Source organism: Diachasma alloeum, unplaced genomic scaffold (assembly GCF_001412515.2).
Source record: "Diachasma alloeum isolate Michigan unplaced genomic scaffold, Dall2.0 Dall_scaffold_00433, whole genome shotgun sequence".
Taxonomy (NCBI): Eukaryota; Metazoa; Arthropoda; class Insecta; order Hymenoptera; family Braconidae; genus Diachasma; species Diachasma alloeum.
This window is the reverse complement of record NW_021680572.1, coordinates 449,353-466,460: the sequence shown is the minus strand read 5'-3', so window position 1 is coordinate 466,460 and position 17,108 is coordinate 449,353.

The following is a 17,108-nucleotide window of genomic DNA, read 5'->3' as shown; positions in this document are numbered from 1 at the left end:
AAGGCAGCAGAGTTGAACTATCTAACATTATACCATTGGTCTCACGAATGGAATTCTACGAATTGTGACAAATTCGCAATTTATTCCAGGCTAAATGTAGGGGATACGTAGAGAAAATTTTGTCACCAATCGAGACTGAAAAGGTGTCAATCGACACTGCAAGGAGATTGCCGTGCTACGCGCATTGGAGATTGCGTTTGTATTTTGACAAGACGGACAGAAAAGGTCCATTTTTGGATTGAAAAAATCCTTCTCACCTAAGTTTTGAAAAACTTAGATAGCAATGTACAGCTCCAGTATTCACTTTGGAAGGAATGTAAGATGCATTCGACCGAAGCACAGTGCTAAGACTCTCGAACTGATTTGTTCACCGGAGAGAATTTTGTAGTTTCCAACCCGTTAACGTAGGGAGTGCCTGCGATGTTATTAATTTGGAGCAAACACTCACAGGATCATAGATCGTGAAAAAAACACCTAAGAGCTAGGTGAATGGTCAAAACATCGAGGAATTTATATTGTTGTGACTTTCTCATGGCCACATGTTTCGACTTGATCTTTTAATGCAGAGGTAGATTTCGAACCTAAAAAGGCTGCGTCTGAAAGAATATTTGTTCTAGACTGATCAGCTCAATTAAGAGCTACTAAGGAAGATCTGCCTGAGGGAGAACAAGAGACCATTAAAAATTTCCATAATTAATTACCATCTTGATTTTTTTTTTATTCTTCCAAGTTTTTCAGTGTAGCGTATACTCAATGCCAATGTGGAAAATGTATAAATGTATGGGACATTTTGAGGAGCTTATAAGGCGAAAACACACTCTGATGGAATAAATTTTCCAAATTGCAGATGATGAAATAGACGATTTATTGCGTAAATCGCTATAACGCATAACACCTTTCATAAGGTGTTTCTAGGCAAAACTTGTAAAAGTCATTGATAAAATTAAGGTATTCACAACGCTTTTTGCTTTTCAAAACGGCTCAGACAAGAAATAGCCTTGATAGTTCAATTTTGTATTGGTATCATACTCAATAGCCGAAAAACCAATAATAGAATATCATCTAGATAACTGGATGATGTGAAGCTTCCGAATCAATAAGATTCATGACCGGCCTCATGACTCTCGCGAACCTAGAAAGCTAGTCGCAATTCCAAATGGCGGGTAGGAATTGGAAAAAATACCACCCATGCCAAACCAACGGGACTTTTCATGCTCCACATCTACCGGGGCAGGAAATATACGTCTTTGAAGATATTTCCATCCGTGAATGTGTCACAAAGTATTAGTTTTGGAAGGGTTTTCATGTCCTTCAATTGAAGTTATGAGTTCTCATAAGTATTAGTTCAACCTTTCAATGTGAAAAATTAATCATTGCTAATCATGTGGTTCATCAACAAAAAGTTACAATGAGACGAGCTGATCCTGATAGGATTCTGATAGTAATACAGAGGTTTTAACTACCTCTATGATCACATACCTTTTTATCCGCCCCTCAGGACTGTCCCTTTTAGTTCAGAGATTTGAAATGCTAGAGGAATTACCGATTGGTAGGGGCCAGGATTGAAGAGGCTTTTATGACTCGTCAGTCTCTCTAGAATAAAACTATTAGCATAGGTTAATTTTCAGTTGGGAAGGAAATGCTCAAGAATGGCTGCAGAGATTTTTGCCATTACTTCNTTTTATCCGCCCCTCAGGACTGTCCCTTTTAGTTCAGAGATTTGAAATGCTAGAGGAATTACCGATTGGTAGGGGCCAGGATTGAAGAGGCTTTTATGACTCGTCAGTCTCTCTAGAATAAAACTATTAGCATAGGTTAATTTTCAGTTGGGAAGGAAATGCTCNTTTATGACTCGTCAGTCTTTTATGACTCGTCAGTCTCTCTAGAATAAAACTATTAGCATAGGTTAATTTTCAGTTGGGAAGGAAATGCTCAAGAATGGCTGCAGAGATTTTTGCCATTACTTCTTGCTCTCCTGAAGTGAGATCACTCTGGAGACGCTTACGTCGATCGAGAATCATTGGGACGATTGAGGAAATGCCTCCGGTTGGACCTGTTGTTCAACCTGAGGCATGCATGGTATTTCAACCATTTGTTTTAACTCTACGTCTCAAAACAAGCTCCTTTGAATCCAATGAATTTAGATTCTCCTGTAAAGGTGGATAAATCTCCAAACCTTGACATAATTTTGAAGATTTATTGTAATCTTCTCAATCTTCCCGAAAAATGTGAAGCCATACAAAAATTAAACTGGAGCTGTATCCTCAAGAGCACTAAAAATTTTTTTTTTCTTGAACCACACAACTTCTGGAAGAGGACTACATTATCTAGTTTCTCTTCCTAGAGCAGACTTCGAAGAGTCGCCCCCAATGCCACGAGGGCAGAACCTGTGTCTTTTGAGATTGATTAAAAATGATTTATCTCTATGGATCAATGGTTCGGTGGAGATGAAAGCAATCTCTGTATTCAGATTTGGTGAATATTTCCATGAATCTGTGTAATTTGTGCCTCAACAAATTCGAGACCAGCCAGAAACTCCAACGAGCTTCCAGATCACTCTGAAAAGAGATCTCGGCATGATGAGGCTTCGATGGCCCAGGAACTCCTACATTCCTGAATCGAGTTCAGGTGGAATATTATTTTGGAGGTTTGAGGCCTTGAATGATGCGTGAGGCGCAGATGCAACAATTGCATTTGTGATTGAAGGCTTAGAGCCTTACTTTAATGCGTCAGGCGCAGATGTACCTATCATAATAGTAGTAGAAGGCTTGGAGCCTTGGATCAATGCGTCAAGCGCAGATTTAACTATTGAAATAGTAGAACAAGGCTTGGAGCCTTGGATTAATGCGTCAAGTGCAGATCCAACTATTGAAATAGTAGAACAAGGCTTGGAGCCTTGGCAGAGTGCGTCAGGCGCAGATGTGTCCAGCACAACAGGATCTGAGCTGTTGCTCACACTGTCCTGGATGTCAGGGATGAAAGATCCATCTGACATATTTGTAACAATCTCATTTTTAATTTCCTTGTTCTCAATTTTGTCTCTAGGACCAGGAGAATCAGGCAAAATAAGGTTAGGCTGAGTTGTTCCACAAGGAACAAACTCGAGCATCTAAAAAGGCTGAGAGATATGAAACATCGTTTACCTTTATTTTCAATCGATTATTTATCCAAGGAAAAGTCGATAAGCCCATGCACGTAATATTTGCAATTTCACTATAGATTTCTAGATATTCCACACAATTTATGTGTTTCCTCTTCTTACAATCATCCATAACTATGGAAAAACTGTGTAAAAACGGAGGAAAATAGATTATTACAACAAAACAAACCGGAAACTCTGAAAAGCGTGCGTTCCACTCATGCACATACGAAAACAATGATAAGATGGCGAGCCCTCACCTGTATAGGAATCGCTCCGCTCAACCTCCGCTTTCTATACCTCCAAGTCGGGGCTGAGCGGTCGGTTCAAGCGCGTAAGCGGAGATTCAGCCGCATCCCCGCTCAAATTCCTACACGGGCATCGCCGAGGTGCCACAGCCAACTTTTTCTATGGTCTCTGAAGGCGTGTGGCTCCATCTAGTCGCAGGCTACTACAAGTTATTAAAATCTCGAAGACGAGGTTCGAATATAACTTTGATTCTATATAAAATTGACTCCGCCACATTTATTGAAAAATCGATTCTTGGAGAAGGGTTATTAAAATTGAGATCAGAGTGATTGCAGGCGGACAGATCACAGGTTCAGATCAGGTTCGCCGAATCTGAACGTGATCATAGTATTTTGGATCAGATCGATTAAATGAAGAATTGATCAGTTCCTCATTAAATACCGCCTTATCAGTCAAATCTGACCACGGACATATCAATACCTGATCAAATCTCAGGCTCGCCTGAAGCAATTTCCAGTAGGGATGTTTTTCGTAAATTGTTCGCTAATGAATCGATGGAATAACTCATTTCTTCCTCTCAAATGTAGCTGTTGTTGAGCCCTATCCGTCGACATTAATTAAAATTTAATTCATTTAATAATTTTTCCAATTTTTAATTTTTTTCAAAACCTGGTTGTCCCACGGTAATTAAATAAGATGTTCTCAATTGATTGAATGATTGCTTAAAAAAATTGTTGGGATGCCCTTTTGACCGAGTTCGACGATGAAGGCCAAATGCCAAACTGTCGAAGTTGAACAATAATTACGACAGCTGTATCTGATCATTTTATTGTTATGATGATTTTTGCAAATTTTTAATTTTCCATCATACATTAATAATAATCGACAACAACTGCCTTAATGTGGCTTATACACAATAAAATTTAATTATAAAAAATCTTGGAATCCAAGTGTGATCCGTGCCAACTGACTGAGGTACTTGGATAATATTAAATGAGGAGTTTCCATAAATATTGAATTTTGTATCTTGGTGTACTCCAAGTGATCAACAATTCCATTCGATACAACTGTCATGTTTTTCGAAAACCTTCCACTTGAGAGATCAAGTGTCCACGTCTTCAGCAGATGACGCTCTCTCCTGCCTTTGAGAGCTTTTCATCCTTCGTATTGTTTGCCATTTCTTGAACGTCTCTCGTTCTCATTCTCCATTGCATGCTCACGTCTTTTGTGAAATTCCTTGAAATTTCAGCAAACTGGCGCTTGATAGAAGTTGCAAAAAATAGAAATTTTCAATTTTATTGGAATTTCAATGAAATCCCAAATTTTTGAACACTAGCGAGAACAGAATTCTCCAATACTTACTTGAATTTTCAATCAAAAGATGAGTATTTAGTGCCAAATTGCTCTGATTTCTTCATTAAAGAAAAATCCAATAATATATTTAGCGAAATTTTCATGTTTTCTATTAATTTCCGTGGAATGACCGAACGGAAATTTCCGTAGATTGTGTCATCAAAGAGTGAATTGTCAATTACATAATTCTATGAAATTTCAGTGTAACTATTGCTTCGTGGTAAAACAGAATCTTGAATTAATTATTTTGAAAGTATTCACGAAATATTGCAGATTGATAATTTCCAAGAAATATCATGGATCTGTCATTCTAAAGCTACCAAATATCAACACAAAATGCTACATTTGAGTATTTACTGCCCACAACTCAAGAGAAAAACTGCAGCGTATTGTTCTGTTCATGGAAACTACAGTTAAATACAGAAAACTTGAAAATGCTCCTGTAATGTGACCGTAATGACTGTAATGAGACCTTTATACCCGGGTACTACTGCCTGAAGGCTGTCGAAGCAATACGCAAAGGGAAAAGTTCACTTCACGTTGAGCCGTTCGCGTGGCCGCATCATAACATTCAATCTATTCCACATTTAAATTAATTGTTAGGTCTCGGTAAATACTGAAGTGAATCAACCTCAAATCAACACAAATTTATATCAAATATGTATTGGGCGTCATTATATTCCAAACAATTATTGTTACTGAATCAATTTATCGCATTCATTTTCAAGAAAATTGGAAATCAAACGAACTTACCTGTAAGTGACGTTCGATTGTAATTATATGGAGAGTTTCGTTCGAGAGATAAACTATGTAGTACCGCTAGTTCCTGCACGATGTCGCCACGATCTTCAGCCCCAATTAGAAAAAGACACTGCCGTGTCCCCTCTATCCATTCCCTCGTGCCCAACCTCATAACTTTTACAGCAATACACACTTACTTGGGTGGGACACTTGAATGATAGTTCATTANATTTCAGCAAACTGGCGCTTGATAGAAGTTGCAAAAAATAGAAATTTTCAATTTTATTGGAATTTCAATGAAATCCCAAATTTTTGAACACTAGCGAGAACAGAATTCTCCAATACTTACTTGAATTTTCAATCAAAAGATGAGTATTTAGTGCCAAATTGCTCTGATTTCTTCATTAAAGAAAAATCCAATAATATATTTAGCGAAATTTTCATGTTTTCTATTAATTTCCGTGGAATGACCGAACGGAAATTTCCGTAGATTGTGTCATCAAAGAGTGAATTGTCAATTACATAATTCTATGAAATTTCAGTGTAACTATTGCTTCGTGGTAAAACAGAATCTTGAATTAATTATTTTGAAAGTATTCACGAAATATTGCAGATTGATAATTTCCAAGAAATATCATGGATCTGTCATTCTAAAGCTACCAAATATCAACACAAAATGCTACATTTGAGTATTTACTGCCCACAACTCAAGAGAAAAACTGCAGCGTATTGTTCTGTTCATGGAAACTACAGTTAAATACAGAAAACTTGAAAATGCTCCTGTAATGTGACCGTAATGACTGTAATGAGACCTTTATACCCGGGTACTACTGCCTGAAGGCTGTCGAAGCAATACGCAAAGGGAAAAGTTCACTTCACGTTGAGCCGTTCGCGTGGCCGCATCATAACATTCAATCTATTCCACATTTAAATTAATTGTTAGGTCTCGGTAAATACTGAAGTGAATCAACCTCAAATCAACACAAATTTATATCAAATATGTATTGGGCGTCATTATATTCCAAACAATTATTGTTACTGAATCAATTTATCGCATTCATTTTCAAGAAAATTGGAAATCAAACGAACTTACCTGTAAGTGACGTTCGATTGTAATTATATGGAGAGTTTCGTTCGAGAGATAAACTATGTAGTACCGCTAGTTCCTGCACGATGTCGCCACGATCTTCAGCCCCAATTAGAAAAAGACACTGCCGTGTCCCCTCTATCCATTCCCTCGTGCCCAACCTCATAACTTTTACAGCAATACACACTTACTTGGGTGGGACACTTGAATGATAGTTCATTAACTAGAATTTAATAAAATGGGTGGGTAAATCATCTCTCGAACGAAACTCTCCATATAATTACAATCGAACGTCACTTACAGGTAAGTTCGTTTGATTTCCAATTATATTACGAGTTTCGTTCTCGAGATAAACTATGTAGATGTTTAGAGAAACATATTTTATTTCTTCAACTCGAACCATGTATAAAATTAACAAATCCCATAATTGATCTAGATTCGTAATTCATCTAAATCGAGAATAGTTTCTGCGAACTTTCGTCTATCTTGTGAAATCGGTCGATTATAGAACCTTGCAAATACTAACGAGTCTTTGGACCAACCTGCTGTTGTTTTTATTACATTGATATCGATTCCTTTCTTCAAGGCTGCAGACGTAACTGCCTTATAAAGGGCTTTATATTTATTATTAATGCCACTTTCGGCTAAAAAACTTTTAATCCATCTCGCAATTGTCTCAGTTGATGCTGCCTTATGAGGCTTTCTGGTGGATAATAATAATTGATCCTCAGAGTTGCCCCTCAGAGTTTTCGTTTTTTCCAAATAATATTCTAAAGTGCTTGCTACACATAACTGAGGTTTGGCCATAAATCTAGGTAAGTAAAATAATGGTTGAGGGGCACCTATATGTGACGATTTCAACAATTCGTCAATTCTAATCTCATAGGCTCCATCTATTTTAGTTATATTAGAGATCGTAATAGCTGCAAGAGGTTGCAATCTGTGAGCAGTTGCCAATGCCAATAAGATAACTAGTCTACTGGTCAGTTGAGATAGTGACAAAGTATCCAAAGGAAACATCTCAGTTATTCTGCTTAGTACTGGAGCAACGTCCCAAGTGTCATTATATCTAGGTTTTGGTGGCCTTGATCTGTACACACCTTTAAAGAATCGAGCAACCATCTGATTCTTCGAAATTTCGTCCCCGATCAACAACCCTAACACCGCTCTGCAAGTATTCAGTGTACCATAAGACGCTCCTGAGTCATAACGCAATGTGAGCCATGTCAAAGCCTGTTCGACTGACACCTTAAATGGATCTAAATCCCAGACAGCACAAAATTGTAATCAATGTTTGATCGGACCATTATACTGTTTGGTAGTTGAATCGGCCAGCGACGCTGCCATTATATCTATCAGACTCTCAGGGACGTTCTTTCTCCGAAAAGCTTCCCTGATACTCTCCCTGCCATCAATGTTAATTTGTCTGCTAACGGATGTTGTTGCGACCTGCACGGAGAGAGAAGCAAATAAGGTGATGGTTCAAATAGTAATGGTGGCTCCATGAACAGAGCTGTTAGTAATGGGTACCATGGTTGGGTACTCCAATCTGGTATTACTACGATTCCTTGCGCTTGGTCAGCAATAATCTTTTTTGTTACATTCAAAATCGTCGCGAACGGGGGGAAAGCATAAAAATTCAAATTTTTCCAGTCTAAAGTGAATGCATCCACTGCCCAAGCCTCTGGGTCTCTTTGCCAAGAGCAATATTCGATACATTTCGTATTACATTTTGCTGCGAAAAGATCGATCGATGGGTGACCAAAAGTTTCAACTATTTTTGAAAATGCTTCCTCTGACAATTCCCATTCTGTGTCCAAATTCTTTATACGAGAGCCTCTATCTGCTTCAACATTATCTTTTGAAGCAATATATGAAGCAAAAATCCAAATTTTCCTTTCTTCACACCATCTCCAGATCTTTTGAGTTATTTCATTAAGATGAGGGAATTGGATTCCACCCATCCTATTGATATAAGCTATCGCCGTTGTATTATCAATCCTTAACAATAGGTCGCACTCTGATGAATCTTTAGCAAAACACTTCAACCCATAGAAAGCTGCAAGGAGTTCCAAATAATTAATATGACAATTTCTTTCTGCTTGAGTCCAAGCACCATACGTTAATTCATCTCCACAGTATGCGCCCCAGCCTGTGGTAGATGCATCCGTAAAAATCTCTTTAGAAAAATGACCAGATCTAATCGGACAAAATGCTTGAGGAATTGTGACTGTCCACCAATCGAATTCACCTTGTAAACTAACACTCAATTGCATTTTGGCATCATAATCACCATTATTACGAAGAAGGGCTAAATATCTTTGTCGCTCAAATGACTTTGTGTGTAAATAACCATACCTAACAGCTGGACACGCTGATGTTAACGTTCCTACGAATTTAGCGAATTCTCTGATTGTACATTTATTTTTCTCACGTAAATTTTCAATCAGCTTGGTAATATTTACTTTCTTTTTCTCTGGTAACTCAAGTATCATTTGAGACGAATCTAATATAAATCCCAAAAATTTACATCTTGTACTTGGAGTAAACATACTCTTCTCTTCATTCACAATGAACCCTGTTTTTTGTAATAAATTTCGTGTTTCTCTTAAATTCTCTGCACATTCATCCTCATTTCTACCCAGACACAACCAATCATCAAGATAAACTACTGATAAATAACCCAAAGCTCTTAATGAATTCATAATTGGCTTCATTATTTTCGTGAAAATCCACGGAGCTGTGCACAGTCCAAATGGTAAACACATAAACTCGAATAGTTGACCATTCCACTGAAAACGAAGATATTTCCTACTATCCGGATGCATTTTTACCAAAAAATACGCATCACACAAATCTAAACTTGCCATGAAAGCATTTTTCGACAATAGCTTAGTTGCCGTCCTAAAATCCTCCATTTTGAAATGATCAGCATTAATAAAACCTTTGTTCAATTTTTTTAAATTCAGTACAAACCTCGATGAGCCATTAGTTTTTGGAATCAAAAAATAAGTCGATCTGAATTGGCCTTTACATGGTGAGCATTTCCGGATTGCCCCCACCTTTAAGAGCCTACTTATAGCCTTAACATATTCAGCTTCTTCTGATTGACTAACAGGGTTTCTTACTGGAGCTTTCGACTGGAAAGGAGTTTCTTTAAAAACTATTTTGTATCCATTTATACAACTAAGAATAAATGGGTCTCTTGTGATTCCTGACCAAACGTCAAGAAATTTACTCAGTCGCCCCGCTACCCTCTTTACCTCTATTGCTTCGTTACTGGAGTTGTTGATGAGTTCTCCTTGCTGCGCGACTGATGTGCAGGGCGTTGGCTGGCACTGGTGCTTCTCGACGACTGAGGTCGAGTCGACTGATAGCTCGGACGATCGCCCTGCTGATATGCCCTTGACCTGTACCCCATCTGAGGGTATCTCTGATTTCTCCCAGATGGGGTCCTGTAGTTTCCCTTACTCAATAATTTTTGTGGCAATCTCTTCATAGTCTGTTGAGGTTTCAAAGTCAACCCAACCTTCTCCATTGATTTAGCTTCTTTCAATTTTATTGACAATTCATTCCCAAACAGAAGCTCTGTTGTTTGGGTCTTCTCCAATACCTCCTTGGCTTTTTTATCTAGGCTCGGATAGATAAATGCCTTACGAGTTTTTGTCATTTGGAAATAAGACTCGCACAAGAGTTTGCCAGAATCAAAAAAATTCTTGAAGACTGAGGATTTGACTTCTTCCTCTAGCTTAATTTGGAGTAAAGAGGATAGACCTGAGCCTAGAGCAGAGATTGCTGATCCCAATGTATTTTGGTCAATAATAAAAAATTTATCTCGCTTCTTTACCGTATCATTCAAGCAACATTCCACCTCTGGATTCAATTCTGCTGCACCAAAAAATTGTTGTTTACCCTTGCGTGGGTATGCCTTTAATAATTCTTGTTTATCCTCTTTTTTAAGACCATTTTTTGTCAATTCCTCCCAACGATCAGCAATTTGAGGGTGGATATCCATCAGCTGATTTTCTGATTTTGAATTATTTTCTCCTAATAATTCTAGAATGTCATTATCCAATGAACAAACCTCCTGAATCTCCCCAGATTTATCAGGATTCTCCTCAATCTTCTTACCATCAACCGTCTCTTCATGGTTGGAGAGATCCTCCATTCGATCCTCTAGTTCCGATTTTGAGACAGAGCCGGAGCGAGAGCGATGTTCTGAGGGGGATCGCGAGTTCTTACGTGAATGAGAGCGAGAGCGATGGTGAGAGCGAGACCGGTGACGTGAACGAGATCGTGAGGGTTGACGTGAACGAGAACGTGATGGTCGATAAGAACGAGACCGAGAATCTGAAACATTGAGAGCAGAGACACAATCCACGATGAATCCTCCTGCATTTATATATGATGATCATGATGTCTAAAATGTACAGCTCAAACCACAATATGTTGCAGATCTGCTGCCATTAATGCACGGTATGTCCCACACCTTGTGAGGGCCCACCGCCAAATTGAGGCACAGTTTATCTCGTACCTTGTACGAGCCTACTGCCCAACACAATTCATTGAAATGAATTGACTTTATTTTTTATTTTCCATTTTTTTTTTTTTTTTACTTACGAGATCTTTCTCGACATGTGTCATAATAATAACCATGTTTGTAATAGCTTTCGAATGAAGGCTCTCGTTCTCTCGATGCAAGGCGTCCATGCCTGTCTCTCTCAGCTTTCTTTTTCAATTTTTTCAACTCTTTAATCATTTCGTCGATGTCCTGTGATCGCGATCTCGACCTGGAGCGATATCTCCTCTTGTGGGAATATTTTCCCATTGTTAATCAATCGCAGAATATTAACTATTTTACGTTTTTTACGAAGAAGAAAAACTGATGACGTGGCGTATCATGCATGAAAAAACGTTATGAGGTTGGGCACGAGGGAATGGATAGAGGGGACACGGCAGTGTCTTTTTCTAATTGGGGCTGAAGATCGTGGCGACATCGTGCAGGAACTAGCGGTACTACATAGTTTATCTCGAGAACGAAACTCGTAATATAATCATATAATTCTTGAATTAAACTAAGCTATTAAGCACAAAAAACAAGAATGAATGTTTCAGTTCCTTTCAAATTAATAATAAATAAACAATCATCTTATATTAGTCGTAAATTTTTCGGAGTGATCTTAATTGATCGGAAGTATCTGGCTCGGGAGTATCGTCTGATCAATACAACTGTCAATTTTTAAAATTCCCTAGAAAAGTACCAGAAATTCCAGTGAAAAATTTATAACAATTAATAGACTCATTCATGATTATTCTAATTATCTCTCAATCATTGATCTCTCGATATTAGTCGTTCTATATCATTCATATTCACATTTGATGAGTCCAAATGAAATTCCATTTTTGCAACCAATATTTGCATCAATCCTAATCTCGGAGAAAGATAAAAAGACATTAAGATTAAAATGATAAGAAACATTGCCACAGACGGTGGATCAACTACTCATCCCCAGAGAGGATACTCAATCCACAATATATATTATCGAAGAAATATGTCCCTCCAAAACCCCCGAAAAAAATTACTATATCCATGTAATGCAAGTAAAATTGAAAATGTTCTATTCAACATATTTTGTTTACATAAAAAATTGATGTAAATTTCTGACCCCACTATAAATTCATTTTATGGTTACCTCCATTGTCATACTTTATCATTTCCAACGTTTCCGGTCCCTTATTTGGCACCATATTCTAATTTCGTCCCCCCAGAATACATTATACCCAGTCACCCATACAGTGATGGATAAGATCAAATTTCCTCCAACAATTGCGAGCGATTTTTTTTACACACCGAACGGTGTTGAGAATTTAAATAAGCCATTAGAAATGTGGACGTGTTAACGCATCATAATATTCAATCTATCCATAATTTAAATTAACTCCTCGGTCTCGATAAATATTCAAGTGAATCACCCTCAATTCAATTCAAATTTATACTAAACATTTATTCCGTGTCCTTGTATTCCAAACTATTATTGTTCCTCAATCAATTTTTCGCGTTGGTTTTCACTGGAAAACCAAACTTAAAATGATAAGTATCCTTGTTCTTTCATCGAATAATGCCTTAAATAATATTCAAAACAACTAAAGAATAATGACAAAATCAAATCAAATTCAAATGATAAATCCAATTGGAAATCACGTAAATCTTAAACTAAACCAAGCTATTAAGCACAAAAAACAAGAATGAATCTTTCAGTTCCTCACAAATTGTTAATAAACAAACAATCATTTCATATTAGTCATAAATTTTGTTAAGTGAGCTTAATTGTTAGCACGGGAGTAGTCTATTCGATACAACCGTCAATTGATAATATTCCCAAGAAGAGTACCAGAAATTTCAGTCAAAAATTCATAACAATTAATAGGCTCGTCCAGGATTATTCTAATTATCACACAATCATTCATCCCTCGGTATTAGTCGTACTATATTACTCATATTCATATTTGAAAAGTCCAAATAAAATTCCATTTTTGCAACGAATATTTGTATCAATCTTCTCGGAGTAAGATCAAAAAAACATTAAGATTAAAATAATGGAAAGCATTGCCACAGACAGTGGATCAAGTACTCCTCCCCAGGGAGGATACTTAATGCACGATATATAATCTCGAATGAATATCCCCCAAAATCGCTGGAAAAAATTACCAAAACCATGTTAGTGCAAGTAAAATTGAAAATGTTCCACTTCAAAAATTGATGTAAATTTCTGACCCCACTATAAATTCATTTTATGGTTACCCCCATTGTCATACTTTATCATTTCCAACTTTTCCGGTCCCTTATTTGGCACCATATGCTAATTTCACCCCCCCCCCCTCCCCAGAATACATTATAGCCAGTCACCCATAAAGTGATGGATAAGATCAAATTTCCTACAACAATTGCGAGCGATCTTTTGAACACACCGAATGGTGTTGAGAATGTAAATAAGCCATGAGAAATGTAAACAGAGAGTAATGGAATGGTACATAGAGCCTGTTCCGTATGAGACATTAAAGGACTGCGTATTTTTGTGGAAAACATTCCAAAATAAAATGGAAAAGAAGACAGAATGCGTGAGGGGGATGATCATGTCACCAGACAGCACTCCTATTATATGATACCATCTAAATTCACCCCTATATTCTTAGCAACAAAGATCCTCTGTAACATCCCTAAACAGAAAAAAATAACACAAGAATGTGGGCATTCGCTGTTTCTTTTGTTGATTTTTTCTCTCGCATGTGAATACATTGCTTGAGGCGAGAAAATTAAGTTGAAGAATTCTGTGCGCCGGGGTAAGTAATTCGTTGAGGGTGTTGGGGAGGGGAGGGGGCGAATGGGTGAGGAGTGAAAGGAGACAAAGCCCCGAGACAATGGCGTCAGAAAAGATGGCGATTGTGGGAAAATGCGACTGGCGGTAAGGAGAAGAGGAAGAAGCCAATGAGAAGAAGCGTTGGAGCGAGAAAATAGGAATAATAGAGATGACATACCCCTACAGTGTCTTACTCTCACAATTCTTATATATATATATATATATATATATATATATATTTTTTTTTTTTCAGTCATCCTTCTTGTAGCACCTCCAGCATCATGACAGCCTTACATTGCGTTGGAATTCATCTAAATGAATTTGCATTTCAAGGGGACCATCACATCTTGCTTCATCACAACTGCTTATATTCTTCCGCATTTTTCCTCTTTCCTGGTACCTATGATGTATTCTGAATTTTTTTCTTCAACTCTAACAATGAGTGTCAATTTACATCTTTCATCGTGCGGGGGATTTCATGCATCTAATTAATAACGATGTTGGCTTGGAATTTGTTTAGAATTTTATGAAACTGTTGATGATGAAAATATGATGAATTTGTAGGATGTTATGGGCCGATAACATTCACAACTTTTCGAAATCTTTATTTTCTTCAATCACAGAGAAAAAAAATTGATTTCAAGGAACAAGTCACTTATTTTCAAGAATAATCCTGATTATCAATTATTTTTATCACTGAAATTGATTGTTGGATTCCTGAAAATTAGTGGTTTTGTCTCGTAAAATTAATGACAAAATGGAGTTTCAGAATTTAGTACTCGTTGAATTTCATAATCACGAATCCATAATCATTGAAGATCGATTTCTAAAAATTAGTGACAAATCCTTGAAATTCAGTGACATGTCCCTTGTTTCGGCGAGAATTAAACAGAAAACCGATGGAGAGCCGGGATTCGGAAAAGGATTAATAAGTTCATAATAAAATAACAGTCACTGTGCGCGCGGGTAGAATCACAAATAAAAATGTATTTTCCCGATAAAATATATACAGCTCATCAAAAATATATGTCAAAATGACCGCAAGGATGCACTAACTGTTTTGAGATGCTTTAGAGAATTGTCACAATTGAGATGGTCACAATATTTTACGATAAAATCGCGGGGAGAATTGCACGATGCACACTTATCGCAAGGCGATTAGAGAAGAAGGTGGAAGTGAGACGAGATGGGTCAAGTGTCGCGGCAGGTGTCCTCGGTCCCAATTAATTGGGGCGTGCCCGAAGAAACAGGTCAGCGCCCAGGAGGTGCTGCCACGAGTGGACACAGGAGTGACCCAAATTCATGAGGCTAATGCTTCAACATCCCTGAAAATCAAACATTTATTTTATCTGTGATGAATATAAGTTTTCGGCTTAATTTATTCTGTAATATATCTTCTATTGAATTCAAAGCAATGTTGATTTATCATCATTTAGAGAAAGTCCTGCAATTGTTGCCTCAATGAACATGTCTGGCTTTTACTGTCATTCAAGGATGACACATGCCGTTGTGATGACAAAGGAAAGAAATGCTTATTCAGCATGTCGAACCAGTAGCGGCCCATAATATGAGCATGGGAAAGATTCAGCTTCACTTTAAATAGGTCGGTCTTAAATTACGATCCGAATGTTGGGAAATTTAAAATGGGAAATCCCTCTTAGAATATTGAACCCCCGACCTAACCTACCATATGGGGCATTCCAGGCCAACTCGTGAGCCCTACAGTAATCAAAATCACTTCTTAACCAATTCTTAATTACAGATTCCACAGCAGCTCAATGCGCATTGTGTTCTCCCCGATGGTCAAGGAGTGACTGTCGCGAATCTGCTTACTGTCTCACTTTTGATCCGAAAAATCATACTGCATAATTCACCTTGATACATCGGGTGACTAAACAGTACGCACGCAGCTGGAGGGAAATCCTTTCAAGGACTCATCAATTCTCAATTATCTGAGTCGAATCGCACCGAAGAGTCCGAACACTATTCGTTTCTACTTTAATTTGAATTTCTGATGAATTCTTCTCAGCCTTTCGCGTTTTCACGATTTGTTCCTTCTTCCCACCTTCCGTATCACATTCGCCGGAGGCTCAAAGAAAATCTCAATGGAGAGAAATACTTGATCAGGAACAGTTGTCCTTTGCGAGACGTTGAAACTGCAAGAAATAGAACGTTACAATTTTTACCACCTGGTGGTGGGATCGAACCCACATCCACCGCATGACAATCTCGGGGTCTATAATAGCTCAGCCACTACCGTCGCTCAGTTGCTTCATGATCAAAAGATACTGCTATGATTATAATTGCAATAATAATGTTTTCTCTTGATATTTTCCACTGTGCTGCATGAAGCATGAAAAAACATAATTGTTGTTATAAATTGCAATCTTGAAAAAATCGTGAAAAAATACCTTTTGGAGATCCCATAATGTCTCATAGGCGAAAATTCTTGGAATAATTCAAAGAATAATCCTGGAAAATTTCATCCCATTTAAAAATGGCCTTTTTTAGAAAATCAATTTTTTGTATGATGGAACCATGAAAAACATGAATTATGCGAAAATTAATATTTTATCGCGATTCTTAATCGAAAAATCAAAATAAATTGGTCTCATCATTTTCTTTAAAATCCTCACCCAACTCTCAAAAATGTCCGGTGACATATGAAAAAAAGGAAATTTCAAAAATTTATAATAAATTAACGATTTAAACAGTCAAAAAAAATTGATACAATACTCATAGCCTAGAGGTATCATCAGACAAATTTTTAAACCGATTTGAGATCCAAAGGTTCTCAATTTCGCGAATTGACATGGAATGCTCCATATATTTGTAGGTTTTCTTGGGGCTCTGCACCAGCCGTCTCCTCGTCGTGAATTCTGGGTCATGGTAAGAGCTGATGAAGATTGAATTCTTCACTAGTAACCCTTTCTGATTTCTTCACTTCATAAAAATGAAGTCATATACAAATTATAATTAATAATTTTGTTGTCGCGTGGAGGGCGACGGAGTTTCTGAGAGAATATTTTATACTCATTGAAATTAATTTATTGAATATAAGCCCAAGAATAGAAGAATTCAATCCTCATCACTTCTTAGGGTGACTCAGGATTCATAACGAGGACGTGGTTGATGAAAAGTCTCAATGAAACGCAAAAAATATATGATCGATTAGGTTAGG